This window comes from Lissotriton vulgaris, chromosome 2_1, assembly GCF_964263255.1.
Source record: "Lissotriton vulgaris chromosome 2_1, aLisVul1.2, whole genome shotgun sequence".
Lineage (NCBI taxonomy): Eukaryota > Metazoa > Chordata > Amphibia > Caudata > Salamandridae > Lissotriton > Lissotriton vulgaris.
The window spans coordinates 204,015,191-204,033,507 of NC_141687.1; the positions used below are offsets into that span (position 1 = coordinate 204,015,191).

General features: G+C 47.3%; 1 protein-coding gene across 5 annotated transcripts in view; it reads right to left on the bottom strand.

Annotated features, from left to right (window-relative positions):
* Positions 1-18,317, bottom strand: part of RFFL (ring finger and FYVE like domain containing E3 ubiquitin protein ligase) — a 367,730-nt gene that overhangs the window by 321,602 nt on the left and 27,811 nt on the right. Inside the window, exon 2 of one of the 5 annotated variants that reach the window (XM_086954727.1) lies at positions 2,369-2,562. The exons of the other annotated variants lie outside the window; for them this stretch is intronic. The gene's annotated coding sequence lies outside the window, so the exon portion shown is untranslated. The remainder of the gene's footprint in view (positions 1-2,368; positions 2,563-18,317) is intronic. 5 annotated transcript variants of the gene reach the window in all.

Below are 18,317 nucleotides of genomic sequence, written 5' to 3' on the forward strand. Positions count from 1 at the left end.
ACGAGGGAAGAAGTGAGGTGTAGCATAAATATAGTATTCTTTTGCCAAGAATCTGTCCAAGATTTCTCCGAGGGTCTAATCAGCTCCGTACCTTAGTTTGGAATGAAGAAGGTCAGGCTCAGGAATCGATTTCCCAGCAACCCGGGATAGCTTGGAAACACTGGAGCTGGATTTCTCTGCAGGAGAAAAGACAGCGTCTCTCAGTGCGTCTGCTTCCTTCGGCACTTGCAGTAGCAAGGCGCGTCGGGCAAGTAGATAGTCAAACTGTTCCAAACCACTGTGTGTTTGCTAAGGCTAGTGTGGGCATATTTATACCTTGAAGTAAAGGTGGACATAATAACATAATTAAAGACTCTCAGTTCTTTGAAAACTCCATGAGTTCTTGGACAAGTCAGTTCTTGAGCAAGGGAAAGTCCCTAGCTGCTGAAGCCGAGTTTACCAATAAATAGTTATAGATTTTCGGAACTAGTGCAAGTAGCCCTGCCGCAATATGGTTGTGATTCTTATGCCTATATAAGGACATAGTGATTTATACCTATAGAAGAGCATGAATTGGGAAATTTACAATAGTGTCCTAAAATGGTTCACAACACCCACTCCACATTATCATGTTCATCTAAGATTACGTACTAAACATAAAAGCTAGAGCATGTGTCTTTACAATCCCACCCTAAAAATACATAAAATGTATTAAAAAATGGTCATACACAAAATAAGCATTTGTACAATATGCATCTAAGGGTAATGATTCATTGTAAGCATATGATATGATATTAGCAATGCTAACCAAATGAATCACGAAATTTACATTTATGAAACGGCTCTAGATACAGAAAAAAGGTCGAGAACATCACATAGCAGAATATACAAGCTAGTTCGATTTATGCATTAGGTAAATATTGTTTCTAGGAAGTAGTCAAAGAATTCTTGTTCTCTAAGAATAGTTCTACTTTAAGCAGAATACTTTGTGCCAAAGTTCAGTCTGTTTTGGAAAAAAGTCAAATTAAATTGTAGTGAAATAGAGTTCCAAACTTGGAAGCTTTTATTTAGAAAAAGTGAAGGTCGAATTTCAGAGTTCGAAAGAACGCTGTGTGCTAATTTGAAAAGTTATTCTCGGTGTCAGGAGAAAACATTAAGTCGTCAAGGCTGGCAAAGAAATAGTCTACCACAGTAGATGAAAGTCCAACTACATCATTGAGAAGGTCAATTGCACACGTCAGCGTGAGCCGCATTAGCAATGTTCATAGCAGATGGTACCTGTTGGTCCGCGTAGCTCACCCCAGTTGGATTTGCCGGTGAGATCTCAATGAATGCCATCATCAGGATTTGTAGCCGTTGGGGGAAACACAACACATGAGCCGTTACTGGACCCAGTAATGCGTCAACATCCGTTGGCAAAGCCGATGGTAGGGTTAGACAGATATCTAACACGCATTCTTATCCACACAGCAGGCATCGTAGAACAGGTAAGATGCATTCTTGCCAGATTGGTCTGAATGACAGGAACCACGTGGTATTCAGATCTCTCAAACGAGCCAAGCCAAGGATCTGTGTTATTCTGTCACGATACCTCATGGCCTGGAGCGCATTCTCCATGCTGACTTGGGCATCGCTGGTGGCCGGATTTGCCATAACGGAGCAGGATAAAAATAAGATCCCTGCGATGAGTCCCAAAATGAGAGGCAGGCTGCCGAACACAGAGTGTACGAAGTTAGGAAAAATGCCAAGGACTGCTTCAAAGGGTGCTAACAGTCCCGAAAAAATGCGTAAGCAATACCGCTGGTATCAAACATGTTAAAGATACAACATTTCTAAGAAATGTATTGGGCAGTTTGTTAATAATAATGCATGTATCTCTGCAGAGGACCTTGCAACTTGCAGATCATACGTCTCTCTGGAAAAGGTCAGTGGCACAGTTTTTTGCAAAAGAATGGCTTTCATTTTGCTTAAAGTATCAATTCGTATAGAAAAGATGTTCAGTGAAGGCCATAGTGGCGAATCCCCGTCTGTCTTGGTTGTAGGAAACAATACTTGCATACAACAAGTGACCCTGGCTGACACACTAACAAGATAGCCTATTCCTGGCATCATTCCACAACAGCTGTGATCATTTAACATAATGGAGCTACCATTGGAAAGCTGTCTCAAAACTGGATATATCACCCTTGTGGGCGAACCCTGCAGGTGGCTAGAAAGGTTATTGGAAGAACCCTCGCAGGCTCCGTGTAAATTAATACCTAGACATAACAATGTACCGCTTAATGAGTTTTTACAATTTTTACCACTAAGAAATACCTCCTTTCCCCCACTCCAACATTTGTGTGTATATGGTAAATCCCAGGTCGACTTAATGTATTCTTTACCCAACCTTTCATACAGGCCTGCTGGTAGGTGTTTTAAGCAATACTGAAAACTGGAAAGTCGTCACTGGTATTGTGATGGTGCCATGTATTATCCATTCAACTGATGGTTTCTCAGAAACGGTCAAAGGCAATCTCTCCAGTTTTTCTATGCTCAGCACCATATAGTCTGCTCCCCTCTGGGCCAACGAGATGTGTTTATCTGTAAGGTTAAACACAGTAAACAATGACATAGTGTTGATTAAACGCCAAGGCACATAGTCAGAACAAAGGTTTTGTAAGGTCCAGCCTAACAGCATTATAGAACGGAGTTGAGACTGGCCATGTTGTAACATTAGCAAGTCCTGTTCCGTTATGTCTATGGCAGAGGATACAATGCTGTCCAAAGAATATATTCTGGACGACAGAGTTGTTAACCCATTGTCAACTACAGAGAGTGATTTCTCTAAGTTTAAACAATCAATTTCTCGTATTCTTTCTGCTGTTTCAATTTGCATGACTTTCCTTGCTTCATTGTATGCAGCATATATACCGGCGTATATGAAACGTTTAAGACGTGGATTACGAGGTCCCAGTAAGAATTCTCGTAAATCAACGCCATCTTTAAGCAAAAATAAGTGTTGTTTTATTTCTGGAAGTGTAGATTTCTGCAGCCACTTAAGGCATAGTTTACCTACACTCTAAGTTGTTATTATCCTTGGATGTTGTCTTTGGATATATCTTGGATCTGGCCGAGTTACTGTGAACCCTTATGTCTTGTTCAGGAATCTATTTTGACAGTTATTAGTGTCTGTGGGCCAGATTAACCATTTTTTCCATTCAGGATTTGTTCTGTTCTGTTGTAAAATATAGTTTACGTCTACCTCCTCACCTGAAGTTAAATTACTAACAGGTGTGGGCTTAGATATGGACGGTTTGTTTAAATCTTGTATCTTGGCAATGCCAAGACAAGATGTCGGTTGAACAGTGTCATTTAAAAACATCATTTGTTCTGAGATGATGCAGGCTCTGAACAATGCTTCTAAACCTTGTACCTGCCAGTCCTTTGTGCCCCAAACTGTTTTTGTCTCAATGTTGTCTTTCCAAAAGTCAAAGCCTAAGGTGGACAATCGAGCATAAAAGGCCGCAGAATAAATTTGTTTAGTATTTGTCAACATACTTTTCATTTCACAAATGGGAGTCTAGAGGGAAAGACAAACAGAACTAGGACGCCCTCCACTCTGAAAGCTAATGAACACAACAGTCCTAATTCTCATGGCAATATTCATTTGTTGGACTGTAAACATCCATGGTCGAAATTCGTTATCCACGGGATCTCTTTAGTCTAAAGAAAATCCTAAGATGTTTCAATCTATTGCCTCTTTAAAATGACAACCTCTCTGATTGATACAAACAAGACAGCGCAGACAAAAAATGTGTGAAAAAGCGAGATGGCACCTCACGGGCGCACCACCAATGGGACCCCTGGTTGGTACTCACCAGGATGGCCCTGTTCTCATCATTGGTGCCATCAAGCTAAAACCAAAAAACGTGCCTCGACCCTCAAAAAATAAAAGGACAGTGAATGGTGCAGTGGACACAACTTATATGTGACAAAACTAACAACATGTAACATATTACATATAAGTCACTGAGCAACTGGGGCCTTAACTTTTTATTCTCATTCCCTTCTCTGTTGCAAAACAGTGAGCACACATATACTAAAAAAGAAGAGAGAAAATACTACCAATCGATTCACTCTCTACTTACAGCCGACATGTTTCATTGCCTTTGATTTTTTGGCAATTTCTTCAGGGCAATACATTTTAAATGCCACTGCAAGAGACACTGAAGTTTGGGTGCCTACATGCAGATTTGTCTCTCATACCAGTGATGTGGTTATGTTAAAATCGGAATCCAGCTCCCTTAGGTGAGCATGGTCCTTACTCCCCGTTTCAAAAAAGGTACGGTGTAAGAGTAGCGGTCGGCGTCCTCTCAACCCTCGAGCCATGTCTTGTTTGTATCAATCAGAGAGGTTGTCATTTTAAAGAGGCAATAGATTGAAACATCTTAGGATTTTCTTTAGACTAAAGAGATCCCGTGGATAACGAATTTCGACCATGGATGTTTACAGTCCAACAAATGAATATTGCCATGAGAATTAGGACTGTTGTGTTCATTAACATACTTTTCATGCCTGTCTTATTAATATTTTTAGGTTTAAAGCATTTTATTGAGACATTTACAAAAATAAAAAAAAGTTGTCGCAAGGAATCCGTGCTATGACACAGCCATTTAGGAGCGCATTCGGCGTGCAAAGTCTCATCGAACTAAATGCCAATCCGAGCTCAATGCTTGGTGCGTATGAAGCGACAATAACACAAAAAAATAAACAACCCCCCTTCCCAACCCCCCCCCACTCCCACCCCTTCTGTCCCCTCTCATTCCCTCCCCGTCCAGTGCTCAGTTCGCTCTCCCGCCTCACGCCGCCTTCCCCTCTCAGCCAGTTCTAATCTAAGACTCATCGATCAGCTGAATCAGCAGGTGATGTTAATCTCAAAAGTCAGAGGTATCGTGGACATGTGAGTTCTTTAAATTCCGTAACCAGTAGTAAGTGAAACGGTTGCCACAGGTCGTTAAACTGCTCCACCTCTACAGCCACTGTGAGCGACAACTTCTCCATGCCCAGAACATGCCATAGTCTATGCAGCCAGCCCGTGATGGAGGGGAGTGTGGTGGTGCGCCAGTGTATAAGGATGTTTTGAACCGCTGAGCCCAGTGCTATTGCAATCTGCCTGCCCCTGCGGGACTTTAGGGGGTACATCAACCGGTTGGGCAAGCCCAACAGTACATACACAGGGAAGCGTGGCAGCTCGATGTCAAAGTGTGTGTCAATCTCGTCCAAGACCTCTTTCCAGTAGGGGCACAGCAGAGGGCAATCCCACAGCACATGCGTAAGTGTGCCTATCTGTCCACAAGCCCGCCAGCATGTGTCCTCAATGTTACGATTCATTTCATGCAATCTTTCTGGTGTGTAGTCCCAGTAAGTGGTTACCTTAGTGAACGTTTCAGTAAGTCCCGTGTGTTATGCGGAGTGGCGTGCTCAGTATGAAATTTGGTCCCACTCTGTGTGACTCAGTGTCCTCCCCAATTCTCGTTCCCAACGTACCCTGCCAGGGTTATAAAGATGAGAGGAAGGAGGCTGCAAAAATTTGTAGAGGTCAGACATTAATTTCACATCTGAGGTGCGTGTCACAAGCCACTTCTCATAGGGTAGAAGCCTCCTATCCGCTGATTCACGCACCTGCGGCTGCAGCGCCCAGTGGCGCACTTGTAGATAACGCATTCTCTCCGTTTCAGGTAGTTGATAGTCTCGCCTGAGATCCTGAAATGGGGTAACGCCATCTGGAGTATACATATGGAACAGCGTCCTGCACCCCGCAGTCCGCCGGCGCGTAAAGGCCCCCTGTTCCATCCCGGGGTTGACATCCGGGTTCTCGACCAATGGCGTGAACCGAGAGGGGAACGTGGTGAGACCATGCACAATATTAGTGGCATCCCATATCTTCATTGGTACTCGCGTGATGAAAGACGCATACAGATTGGGGGGACGGTGCACCCTGCGCAAAAAGGGCACCTCCTGCAAAGGCCGGCCCGCTACTGCCGGGTCTTGGAACCGCCAGTGTTTATCCGACTCCCATCTGCTCCACTCCACAAGATATCGCAGTTGTGCCGCCTGGAAATACTTGCGTAAGTCCGGTATACCCAGACCCCCTGCCTCAGGGGCTAGCGTGGATAAAGCCCTCTTCAGCCTGGGTTTGCGGCCCTGCCAGATGAAACGTGCAAGGTCCGCCTGAGTCTGTTGGATCCACCCTTTGGGGGGTTGGAGCGGCAGAGCCCGGAACAAATACAGAACCTGTGGTAGGATCGTCATCTTCACCGCGGCTATCCTGCCGAGCCAAGATAGCGTGCCTCTGTTCCAGCGCCCCAGTTCCTCTTTAATTTTCTTTCCCAAAGCTGCATAGTTGGCGGTTACCATAGCGGGCAGGGTAGGTGCCAATAAGATGCATAAATAAGGCACCAGGTCCCGTGACCAGTGCATGGGGAAGAGGTTCTGGAGTTCGGTTCGCCTGGCAGCGGACAAGGACACATCGAGGGCCGCCGATCTCCCCATATTCATTTTGAATCCCGTGACCGTCGAGAAAGCCTCTAGCTCTGCGATACATGCTGGGAGTGCCCTCCCTGGTTCAGCTAGTGTCAGTATAATGTCATCTGGGTAGAGGCTAATTGTGTGGGTATACCTCCCCATCCTCACTCCCTTCGCGTTCGGGTTCTGGCGTATCCGTTGGGCAAGGGGCTCCATGTATAGTGCGAAAAGCAGCGGGGATAGTGGGCACCCCTGCCTGGTGCCCCTCTCTATCGCAAACCTCTGGGAGCTGCAGCCATTCACCCGTACCACCGCAGATGGAAACCTGTAGCAATTGAAGACTAGGGTGCGAAATTTCTCCCCTATTCCCACTTTCGCCAGGACCCGCTCTAAATAAGGCCAATGTACCCGGTCGAACGCTTTCTCCGCGTCTACGACTAACAGCATTCTCTCTCCGGGAATCCGGGAGGCCTTCTCTAAGATGTGAACCACTCTTTTGGTATTGTCTACCGTCTGCCTCCCGGGGACAAATCCTGCCTGGTCTGAGTCTACCAGTCCCGGCAGGTGAAGTGCCAGCCGAGCCGCAAGGATCCCAGTGTACAGCTTGAGATCAATGTTCAGGAGAGAGATCGGTCTGTATGAGCTGCAGTGAGTCTGGTCCTTCCCTTGTTTGGGGCTGACCGACACGGTTGCCTGGAGTAGATCAGGTGGGATAGCTCCAGGAGCGGAGAATGAGTTGAAGAGCAGGGTGAGGATAGGTGCCAACGTGGAGCAGAATGTTTTATAGAAGAGTGACGTATAGCCGTCCGGGCCTGGAGCTTTCCCATGTTTGAGATTAGAGATGGCAGTAATCACCTCCTCAACCCGAATGTCCCTTTCCAGGTACTCCGCCTGCTCCGGAGTGAGGGAAGGGAGGGCGACCGAGTCCAGATAGTCTGCCTCCGTATGCGCCAACGGTGGTTCACCGGTGTATAGTTCTGCATAGTACTGACGTAAACCCTCCGCTATCTGGCCGTCCTCTGTTACTCAAAAAACACAAATGTAAGGAGGGTCAAATGGGGATATAATTTAATGACCTGTCAACTTATGATATAATTTAATGACCTGTCAACTTATGGATATAATTTAATGACCTGTCAACTTATGATATAATTTAATGACCTGTCAACTTATGGATATAATTTAATGACCTGTCAACTTATGATATAATTTAATGACCTGTCAACTTATGTTACTGTCACTCCGTCTGTCACTCCGTCGGAGACCGAAAGCTCCTTCACCAACTGCCGTTGATGCGCTACTCGGAGTTTGTTTGCCAGAAGCCGGCCGCACCTGTCTCCACCGTGTAATACGCATGTTTAAAACGTAACGCTGCATACTCCGCTCTATCCGTCTCCAAGGCCGACAGGAGTTTCCTCGCTGCCTTGAGCTGCCTCCAGATTCTAGGGTCTCCGGTACGCTGGTGTACCTGTTCCAGCTCACGTACTTTGTGCGTGAGTTCGTCTCGTTTATGTTGCCGCTCTCTATTTTCTGCTGACCATATTGCTATAAATTCCCCTCTGAGCACCGCCTTCAATGCTGCCCACTGCGTCGCTAAGGAAGTGTTGGTATTATCATTGTGGGTCTGATAATCGCGGACCGAGTCCGTGATGTGCTTCACTACTGTTTTTTTATGCAATAGAGTATCCCTGAAGCGCCAAACTCCGCGCGAGGGGGACACCGGCGGTAAGCGAAATGTGCCCGTGACAGGCACGTGATCTGATAAGGAGAGAACCCCCATTTCGGAGGCCGTGGCTAGGTCACAGACTGGCCCTGTGACCAAGAGATGGTCCAATCTTGCATATGTCTTATGTGCATGCGAGTAATAGGAGTAGTCTCTGTCGGTGGGATGGAGGCGGCGCCAGAGGTCGTGGAGATCCAGGTCCTCCAATTGGGATTTGCCCATCTGTGAAATCTCCCCAGTCTGCGGGTACCTCTGCGTTGATCTGTCTAAAGACGAGTCGAAGACCATGTTCAGGTCACCTCCTATGATAATGTGCCTATCTGAGGTGGCTGTAATATCCACTAAGGCCAAGTTGAAAATCGTTCTTGATGTTCGTTGGGGCTGTATATCGACCCAATGGTAAACACCAGACCTCCTGACTTAACTCTATACACTAGGAGTCTCCCTTTTTGTTCTGCAAATTTATGTAAAACCTCCCCTTTAAATGTTCGGGACACTAGGATTGCTACCCCGGCTGTCTTGGCAGTGTTGGAGGAGAAAAATTGTGTTGGGAATTTGTGAGATCGCATACTATGGCAATCACGGGCTAGTAAGTGGGTCTCTTGCAAGAGACAGATATCTGCCTGTGTGTTTTCCAGCAGGGACAGGACCGCCCCCCTCTTGACTGGGTTATTCAACCCCTTCACATTAAAGGTGACTTCCTTAAGGGCTGCCATCGGTGTACGGACAAATGTAGCGCAAGCACTGAGCCATAGCCCCGATGGGGCGGCACTGAGATATGTAGTGTGTAGGAGCTCTGTCAGGCCAGAGTAGATGCATCAAAAGCACTGGACGATCCCCACCCTTCTTCCCCCAACTCCCCCCGAACTTCCCCTGAACTTCCCCTGAACTTCCCTTCCCTGTCCTTCCCACTCTCCCCCACACTTCCCACAACAACCCCCTCGTGCAAACAACCACCTTCTTCCAACCCCCTCCCTTCTTCCCCTCCCGCAACCCCCTGAAACTCAAACAACCTTTAGTCCCAGTCATGTCCCAAGTGGACAAGTCTGTGGTGAATTACCTGAGTGGACGTCCGGCCACTTACTCCTCCCCATGGCCCCCCACCTCCCGGGACCCCAAACCTGCAATATCAGTAAGGGTGTGATGTTCACCCCCCGGAGTGATTCTATGCCTTCAACGCGACATTACCATTGGAAGCCGTGTCTCTAGCCACTTCGGAAACTGTGTTTGCCATGCTGGCTCTAATGGTGGGTGAGTCTGGCCTCAGGGGGGTAGCAGGGGCTCGTCTCCTCGACACTCTCTGCCAGCCGTCTCTAGGGCCCCGTCTCTGGCTTGGCGTAGCTGTATCTTCCTCCTCCGCGGTGATCCCCAGGATCTCGCATGTCTCCTGCAGCGATCGTAGTTGGTGCATCGTGCCATTCCACTTAAAAATAAGGCAGAAAGGGTGGCCCCAGGCATAGGGCGTTTCGTGCTGTCTCAAAAAATCGGTCGCTATCTTAAATGCTTTACGCTTCTGAAGAGTGATAGCGGACAAGTCCTGATACAGAGCAACAGAATGACCGCGAAAGGTGAAGGATTGTTGTTTTCATGCCTCAGCCAAAATGTGCTCCTTCAATGGAAAGTCTGGGAGAAAGGCCAAAATGTCCGGTGGTGGTGCCGACGCACGCCTCAGCGGTCCCACTCTGTGCGCCCTGTCAATCCGGATGGGAAACTCCGCTGTTTCTCCAAGATCTCCCTGAATAGGTCTCGTAGGTAACCGGCAACATCTGTGCCCTCTTCTTTAGATGGGATTCCCCGGACCCGAATGTTATTTCGTCGAGACCTGTTTTCAAGGTCCTCGTTGTGTGAGATCCAAATGTTGGTCCCGTAGGCGCAACACCTCCTGTTGCAGCTGTACGATTTCATCGTCAAGCTGGTGGTGTGTGCTCTCCACAGTGGCCACCCGTTCACCCAGGCTGCCTACTTCTCTGCGCACTTCTCGCACCTCTCCCGCTACTTCCTGCTTCAATGTTTGAAAATTGTCCCTGAGGGCGCTGAAGAGGGATTCCAGGAAGGATCTAGTGACCGGTGGCTCCCCTCCGCATGAGTTCTGCGATCCTCCGGCAGAGCTCGGTGACGGTTGTCCCCCGTCTCCTCTTTGCTGGGTCCTGCTGAGCATCTCCGGGAGAGTGCGATCCCCTTTCTTGCTACCCCTGTTGTTCGCCATCGTGGTATGGATGCGGGCCAGATCCCCTGCTCCACCTGTTCCACTACTTCAGGCTCTCCAGACGTCTTCCGGGAACTACTGAGAAATCCTCGCCAGGTACCACCGGTCTGCTCCGGAGACCCTCCCTCGGGGCCCTCCGCTGCGAGGCCTCAGCTGCGACCTCAAGTTCTGCTGCTCTGCCCCTCCTTTTCACTTCTGGGACCCGCTGGTCTCCCAGTGCGGCCGACACCGCCGGGCCCTCCGCCTTGTTGTAAGACTCTCGGGTAGGCGGGCTCGCTCCGCTCCGAATAGCCTCCGTTAGAGGCCTTGCTGGTGGGCCGCAGCTGCGATCCCTGGCGCTGCCGTTCCGCCCGTTGTTTCTGCTGGGCCTTGTTAGGCACCGACTGCGGCCGACACCTCCCGGGCACACAGGCAGCTGACGGCTTCTCGGGGCGTTTCCCTCTGTGGCTACTCCGACACAGCCGTGCTCCGGTGTCCTCGGCGTAGCAGTCGCCAGCCGGTTAGTGTGGGCCAGTCCGCACTTCCTGAGCTTTCCAGGTCACACGGGACCCCCTCTGTATCTTCTTTCGTCTCTTAGCCTGGGGGGAGCTCCGGAGGGAGTTCAGTGCCTAGGACCAGGGGCGGAACTCCGGGCTTCGTCTCAGTCAGCGTCGGGTCACCCCCAGCGAGCGTCCGGTCCGCTAGGCCGCAGCCGCGGCCTCAATTACCGCCCTGCGGCGACCCTTCCAGCGCGGATCCACTCGCCGGGCCGCAAGCCGCCCTTCGGGCCGTCCGGGCGCCACAGAGTCCTTCTCTCTCCTTCGTTATACACCGGGCCAAAGGTTAGTGCGGTGTGCAGCCGGCTGTGTTACCTTCTTCTGTTTCCTGGAGGTCGGCCTCTGTCTCCTTTGTCGGATCGGGGAGCCGCGAGGAGAAGCGTCCTCTCACGCCGCCATCTTGACCACGCACCCTTATTAATATTTTTAAAGTAAAATCTTTCTGGGTTTGTAACATTAAAACCTGTAAAATGTGGAAATGTTCTAATAAATGTTTTAGAACTACCTTTTGGAGGTGTTGGACAATGTTCCCATTGATTATAAGTTAAAACATTTCTAGGGTTTTCAGATTTATGCATGTAATGATGGCCAAAATTATTAAAACAATACATTTCTTCATAATTTGATGAACCTTCTAAGTATTCATGTTTTGTAAATTTAGCTGACATTTCTAAGTCTGTCATCATATTATTAACAGTTTCAAAGTCACAATCATCAGAAAATGTGCTGGGTGAAACAAAGTCACTCAAGGAAACCTTAACCCTTTCGATGCTGATGACGAGCTCAGCTCGTCATCACCCACGGGTGTCGTGTGCTGATGACGAGCTGAGCTCGTCATGTAAACAGCAAAATGATCATTTGCAGCACAGCGCAAAAATCCCTGCAGCAGCCATGTGGTTAAATTGGTGTGGAATTTTCAGCAGCTCGACAGGGCCATAAACATCATAATCAGTTGTAGCCCAAGCTATTCCACCAGGTAGAGGAACCGCTGTGATGTTCACCAATGGCAGGTCTCGTTGTTCGCGATGAGATGATCTGATCTGTGTGGCTTCAGGAGCAAGTTGATGTTTTTACTTACTGTGTCCATTTTAATGTGTTTTCCATCTATCAGCTTTGCCAAACTTAAAACAAGAATGAGTCATAACAGTAGATAAAATACAGCTAATCCAATCCAAAATTCAACCCATGGTGAAACCAGATAAGTTTTTGCAAGCTCTTGACAAAGTTCCATTCATTTTTCCTTGAAAGTTTTATTTGCTGGCCTAGTTTCTGGTTCACTGGGATCCTCAGAAAAGTTATCAAAGTTGATAAAATAGCCAGAGGCAGTTCTGTCAATAGTCGGTATTGCATCCGGATTCTCTGAAATCGCTGGAGTTGCTTGTTCTCTTGACATGTTTGTATAGTCAGATGCTACATCATTGTAGACAGGAGTTTCTTGACTAACTGTTATTTGGGTTTCATGAGGCACAAGTTCCATGGCTTTGGTGCATAGTCCTTCTTTTCTCACTTTAGAATCTTCAAACGTGACGAGTCTTTCAGTCTGAACCTCTTGGATAGTAGCAAGATTTGGTCATCTGCTACATCTTGGGAGCCCACTGGGCCTCTACTTATTATTGGCCACATGGTGTGGTTTTACCAGGTCAATTGATACAGACCGGCTCTCCTTTCTACCAGTAAGGGGCGGCAGTAGCACTGTTCTTGATCCGTGGATTGCTAGTACAGGTACTGGTTTTCTGTAAGAAAGCCCAAATTCCTCCTTATCCACTATTTTCTTCCTGACCAGATCTCCAATCTTTGGAATCCAGACAGGTCTTGCTGGGACAGGTGGTTTTTCTTCAGTGGTCGTTGGCTTTTCACTGGTGTTCCTTAGACTTCTTCCCGTTTCATTTAAGTCTTGTAAAACAGCCAAATGATCTTTGAAATCAAAAGGTTTTTGTTCCATCACTGAAGTGTGACAATCGAGATCTTCAACCAACATTCTAGTACCAAAAAGGATTTCATATGGAGTGATTCCACCCAGAGAATTTTTTGGTAGGTTATTAAATATTAGATATTTGACCCACCCATCACCCTAACCTAATGCCCTAGCTGTTATAGATTGCTTTATGTCACAGTTTTTTCTCTCCACAACCGAATTTCCCTCAGGATGGAATAGACTCGAAAATCGCAATGCAACGCCCAAGCTGGCCATGGCCTCCTTGTAAGCCCTAGTGCTAAAAGCCGGACCCTGGTCAGAATGTAGCGTGCCAATTGCGTATGTGCCGATAAAGACTCAAAAATCTTTTATTACAGTTGGGCCGTCAGCTGAGCGCTGAGGCCACAGCCAAATGAATCTTGTCCTAGTATTTGTGGGACCGCTTGTGTCCATTGGGACATTTGCGCGTGGATAGTCTAATGCTATCTAACAATGGTGTCTGTATTGGGCTGGCTACACTGTAGTCAGGAATCTGGTGGTGTTCAAAGCTGTGGTATTTGTAACAGTCATCACAATTAATTCCGAATTCGTATACATGAGCTTTCATCCCTGGCCCCCAGTACATCTCTTCTAATTTTAATAGAGATTTAGAGATCCCTTGATGTATCAGACCCTCTCCCATATGTGCTTCATGAATCGAGAGCACCTCTCCGGTTCCTGTTTGGAATTACCCTATCCCCCACTCAAGAGATTCGAGCAAAAGGAACAGAGTTGGCATCAATTATGTATATATATTTGAGTGGGTAATTTAGAGGTAACGCGGCTCCGCTGCCTTTGCTCGTGGCATTGACAGCGAGCATGGTTTCACCGTCTATTTCAGTTTTTGAACGAGTAATTGCAGCTACGGAAGCCGTTTGCACCGCTGCCTTCGCGGCGTCATCAGCCAATTAATTCCCTTCAACCTGAACGCCATCACTCTGATGACTCAGTGTATGGATCACGTGAGTCTTTTGTAGTTCTTTCTGCAAAAGAAGTACTTGTTCCCAAAGCTGACGATACACAACTAGTTGTATCACTATCTCACCCCAGACAACAACCAGCAGATTTATTTAACTGCCTTAAGCAGGTCCAATGCTGGATGAACAACTCAGCCCTAAAACTAAACGGGTCGAAAACTGAGGTTCTGCTCCTCGGCCCGAAAGGACTTACACTCCCCCCGAACATCTGGCCAGCCTGTCTGGGCCCCCCCCTGAACCTAAAGAAGAAGTAAAAAGCCTGGGTGTGTGGCTCGACACCGATCTCTCGTTTTCCGTGCAGGCAAAGAACATAGCCGGGACTTGCTTCGGGCTCCTGAAATCGTTAAGGAAAGTCCTGCCCCTATTGCCCTCCAACTCCCAAAAGCTGCTAATTCAAGGCCTAATACTCTCGAGGCTTGATTATAGCAATGTGATCTACCTGGGCGCCCCCGAAGCGACGCTGAACAAGCTTCAGAGAATTCAAAACATTGCGGCCCGGATTCTCACAAATACCCCTGCCAGAGCTTCGGCCAAACCTGCCCTAAAACTCCTCCACTGGCTTCCTATAAGGGAGCGGGTCAAATTCAAGGCCCTGTGTCTAGCTCACAAACTACTCCAAAATCAAGGCTCCCCTGTTCTTAGGAAACTCATCACATCCCACAAATCCCCAAGACCCCTCCGCTCGGACTCGGAAAACTTCATCTCTATCCCCAGATTCAAGAAAGCCCGCTCAGGAGGAAGACGTTTCTCAGTCCATACTGCACGTCTCTGGAACTCACTCCCCTGCGACCTGCGACTCGAACCACAATACCTTCGCTTCAGGAAGCGGCTCAAAACACACCTTTTTCCGCAATGAACCATGCTCGTCCGTAACCCTGATCTTCTGTGCCCCCCTTCACCCCCCCTCTTCTTCTTCTTTCTCCCACTGAACTTAAGAGACAGGATCTTTTAGCGCTGGGATACCTCCGGGTGACTACGCGCTCTACAAAAATAAATAATAATAATAATAATAATAATAATAATATTTTATGCTTGATTGTGCCACCTTTTGCGTCTTTTAAATAATTTTGAACCCAGTTCTGCAGATATTCATTGTAAGACTGGACGCAGTAATACGAATCGCGCACTATAAGTGTGGGGAATTTGCGATCGGTATTTTCAAGCGCCATCTTGAAAGCCTGTAGTTCAGCTCGCTGAGCTGTACAGTCTCCTAGTGATTGAGTTTTTGTGACCATGGGTCGGAATTTACCATCGCGCCAGCGACATTTAACAATCTCGCACGCAGCACTATACGCTGGTTTACCCCCAATTGCGGGCAGTGCTGACTCGTCTGTATATATTATACAGCCGTAATGTTCTAGAGGTAGAATTTCAGTTGGCAGAGGACATTCTTGTTCGTATTGAAGTAATTCTTGTGTCTTCAAGTACGGGTCAAAAACGTATTCAACGTCTGTTGCAGCAAGAGAATTAACCCATTGTATCCATCTTGGATGTAGAGCTTTTGCATTTGGAATGCTAGCCTTTGTCACTGCCTCTAAGGCAGGTACAGGTGTAACAACTTTTATGCGTTTACCCTGTGCGAGGGCTCTCTTCATTGCTACAGCCGTCTGAACCGCTGTCAGAATTTTTTCTGTTGAAGTGAATTTCATTTCAGCTTGTGTGTACAAGTGGGATTTGTAAGCTATTGGTACCTTTTCACCTTCATTAAAGGTTAGGTATGTGAATGCACACCTCCCTGGGATGAACTGCGTAAAACAGTGTTCATGTGGTTGGTTCCTCAGGGAATCATCTGGTAGTGGAACGCAAATTATCGATTAGGTCCAGAAGCATTAGAGTGTGCATCACAACACCTGCAATGGTGTCAGTGACTCAAGGCATTTATTTGGAAACTTCAGGAGACAAACACACCTCAGAAAATCTCATTCTAGCTGCCCCACAGCAGACTAAATCGCATCCCTACAGCCGGAGAAGTGAAAGTTTTCATCAAAGGCAAAGGCCCCTTGAAGACTCCTAAGGAAGTCCCAGCACACATTAGACACGCAGAGCAATGTCACCAGGTGTGCGGTTGAACTCCAGGGATTTTTCTATAGCAAATATTTTACCTGAGCACATCCGATCATCTGGAATGAATCAAGACTACAACTCACAGGATACATACTGCAATGAAAACCTGGGCCATGTGTCCCAGTTTCATGGACTGTCCTGATCAACACAGTCTTCGAACTTCAAGTCCAGTACCCGCCAAAGGATCCATGTCCAAGAAATGTTTAACCACGTACTGTATGGAGCTTCTCCATGCGCCCTTCACAGTGAGATGTAGGAGCAATTTTTCCATAGAATAAAAAACAGTCGCCATGCCACATGTATTGTTTTCAGCCTCAACTTCTCGATGAGAAGGAGGTTGAAAAATCAGGACTAGCGGAAAGTGGAGCCATTCAGATAAAAGAAAAAAAAGAGGACTAAGAAAGGAGCCTATTGCTATGAGCTAGAACCTCCTGTTGGAATCCTTTAAATCTGCTGACATATTCAATCCATGAGACTCTAGGAGCTCCAGACACACTCACAATCATTAGACTCTTCTTCACATAGCAGCGCTCACTCTTTAGAGTGAGAGATGGTGACAGCCACAGTCAGCACCCCCAAAGTTTCCATCCCCCCCCAGTCTAGTGACCGAACTCCGGAACGACTCTCACTCGCAAAATAAGTACAGTTTTTTACTTTAGTACCCACCAGGCCCGGTTCTAGTGGGTGGGCCAGGCCCACCCAAACATGAGCCTGGCCCACCCAAACAGGAGCCTTGGCCCTCGCAGTGAGGGCTTGAAGGCAGGCGCGCAGCGTCATTGGGCTCAAAGGGCTGTGTGTGTGCACGCCCGGGCTGAGACAGCTTACCGAGCGCACGACATACACCCACGAGCCACGCACACGACACACCCACACACACACAGATTATCGCAGCCGCACCAGAGTACTTCACAGGTCTTTAAAAGACCATTTACATGTTAAGGAGGCTTTGTTCATTTTTTCACTCCATCTCCACATGGTGAAAGGCAACACATCCTTTCTTTGACAATGGTAAACTTTGGTAACCTTTGCCTACTGTCCTGCTGCGTTGATATTTCTTTTTCGATGCAGCACAGGAGAAAATAAATGTGTTTATTCCTATTCACCTTTCCTGTCCCTGGCAGTGGCTTATCACATCAGGCTGTGACACAAAATTTGACTAATGGAGTAGGTAAGAGAATGTGTAACTTATTTGTATTTATTTTTAAAATGTGTACAGGCCCAGCAGGACACATACTTCTTGTGTGCTACATTTGAACAGTTTTTATCGTTATTATGGCTGATGCAGGACAACAAAAAGACAATTCAAAATGCCCAGATAACGCTGGTGATTAATGATCCTGCTGGAGAGCAATCATTTGTCTGTTAGTACTTTTTAAATGCAGATGAACTGTATTTTTATGTTGATAGCTCAGTGGGATACTGTTTTTGTCACAGAGATCCTTGTGTTACTTGCAGTTCAGAAATTACATTCCTAACATAGGACAGTGACCAATGAGCTGTCACCAAACAGCTGCATACAAACATGAATGGTATAGCTAGAACTTCGCTTTTTTTGTTTTGTGATATAGTTAGAGATTCTCCAGTCTTTCATTATTCTAATGTTGCTAAAATGAGTATGTTTGGGCAGATATACATTTTTATCAGTAAAGCTGACCCCCATGGAATACTCTTTAAATCCTAAGGAACCCTCTTAAAATATACTGCTCACCAGTATGGATGACATGTGATTCCTACACATTGCAATCCTCGTTGGCTTATGTGGCATTCCCTGTAGACCCATTTATATACTTGTATGATTCATTGTCCCGGTATAATGTGTGCGTGGTGTAAAGTACTGACACAAACTACACTGATATGAGTAGCGCTATACAACAAATGAAATGCATATGAGAGAGTGACTATGGAAAGATGAGGGGCGCTGGTGGAGGGTGGCAGTGAGGGAATCCAAGGAGGAGGTAGTGGGAGAGGCTATGGAGCGATGAGGGGCACTGTTGGAGGGTGGCAGTGAGGGAATCCGAGGAAGAGGTCATGGGGTGGAGGGAGGAGCTAGGGAGAGATGAGGGGTACAGATGAAGGGTGGTAGTGAGGGAGTCTGAGGAGGAGGTCATGAGGGGGAGGGGCTACAGAAAAGTGAGGGGCACTCGTTGAGGGTGACAGTGAGGGAATCCGATGAGGAGGTTAATAGTGGGGGGGCTATTGAGAGATGAGAGGCACTAGTGAAGGATGGTAGTGAGGGAGTACGATGAGGAGTTTAATAGGGGGGCAACGGAGAGATGAGGGGCACTGTTGGAGGGTGGTAGTGAGGAAGTCTGAGGAAGAGGTCACGAGGGGGAAGGGCTATTGGGAGAGGAGGGGCACTTGTGGCGTGTGG